Here is a 1,713-nt window from a genome sequence, read left to right as displayed (position 1 = left end):
GAGGTTCGGCTGAAGGTTTGGTACAGAACTAGTGAAAAGCAAAGGGGGGAACGCGGCCACCAGCACACCTGGGCCCAGCCCTTGCTCAGCCGACTTCTCCGAGTGCTCCGACACCAGAATCCACCTTCAAACACTCCACTCTGTCGTGTAAATGAAGGGTTACTCACATTATACACCGAATGTACAATCATAAGGCTACAAGGGGTATCGGCGGATAAGTATTTCAGAAGACAGACCGAACCCAGGAGATTCTACCCTACCTGGCTTCTATTTCCCTGCTAGGGAATGGATTTAAAGACAGCACGTGCTGCAGAGTCCTGCAACCAACAACGAGCTTTTTAACCAACGGTGACAAGCTGACAATACAGCCACAACTACAAGCAGTTACAAGTTATGGTATCAGCACTGGATTCGCAGAGCACCTCTGCGCGGATACGTCTGATGTGAAGCAAAAGGAGCCCGTCTGAAGCCACTGGAGCTCAGGCAGATTTACACCATCGGCTTAAACATCTGCATTTGTGCCTGAGCCATGCACCAGGCCAGAGCCAGACGCGGGGAAAAGTGCTACGGGGCGTTTGGACGCGGTTTGGTGTTTTTCCTAGGAGCAGAGACAAAGGGTGGATTACTCAGACCATATATTCTAACAGACAGGGCTCAGCCTCGTGCCATAAACATAATGCTGTAATGGGAAGAAGCTTCTCCCCAGCAGAGCAAAATTGGGATTGCTTTATCTTTACATCAGCAGCTGGCGCAGCTTTGGGAGAAACTCCAGGAAGGGGCCGAGCAATTTTGCTCCAGAGCTTCACTAAGGCCTTGGAGCTCTGCGAGCACCCGCTGCCAGCTCAGGGAGGTTTTGGCCTTTGCCAGGGCACTGGCAGCTCTGCTCCAGAGACCAGCAGCAGCCCCAGTGCCACCAGATGGGGCTGTGAGCCCGAGCAGAGCAGAATTAACGCCATTAATGCGACCTGCGCCAGGCTTTAAGGTGCAGGACGGCCAAGGAGCACCTATTTCACCAATAACAAGGGACAAATAAAAAAACCCCAAAGAGCGTACATCACTGCAACAACATCCCTGCACCCTCTGTGCTCAGTAGGACACATCCAGCACAAGAGGTGGGTTTTACAGGTGCCAAACGGAATTAATAGAGGCTCTTCACGCTTCAAACACAACATGGACTTGCAAGAACAGCTACAGCGTTGCTGTCGCTGTAAGGACATCTGCAGGCATGAGCTCCTCACGTCCTTCTTTTTCCAAGCGTGTCCAAACCCGGCCAAAGCGAACAGCTGTCCTGAAATGTACTGATTTAACCGGCGCGAGAATTATAGGCTAATGTACGAAAAATCACGGGGGTGGCTGGGCGGGTTTTTTGCGATGGCAAAGTCCAAGACTGCGACCCGGAGGCGGCGCAAAGTTCATTCCCCGGGGCTGGCGGCAGAGATGTCCCCTGTTAGCTTCAGGGACGTCGCTGTCGCCTTCCCCAGGCCTCGCCCGGACACGCCGATGTTGAGGAGCCCGCGCTGTGACCTGGAAGTGGATCACAAAGCCAAGGCTGGGTTTGCTGCGGGCGCCGGAGCGCAGCGATGGCAGCTCTGGGCTTCGGCGCTGGCTGCGGCGGCCGCGTCCCGAGTTCGTCCCTCCGGACACGGCGCGGAAAAGGCAGGGACCTGTTTGTACGAGGGAGAAGAGCCGGCGGGAGGCGCCCGCGGCACCGAG

Source organism: Buceros rhinoceros, unplaced genomic scaffold (assembly GCF_000710305.1).
Source record: "Buceros rhinoceros silvestris isolate BGI_N320 unplaced genomic scaffold, ASM71030v1 scaffold26377, whole genome shotgun sequence".
NCBI lineage: Eukaryota > Metazoa > Chordata > Aves > Bucerotiformes > Bucerotidae > Buceros > Buceros rhinoceros.
The sequence above is the reverse complement of the archived record's forward strand: the minus strand, read 5'-3'. Positions refer to the sequence as shown.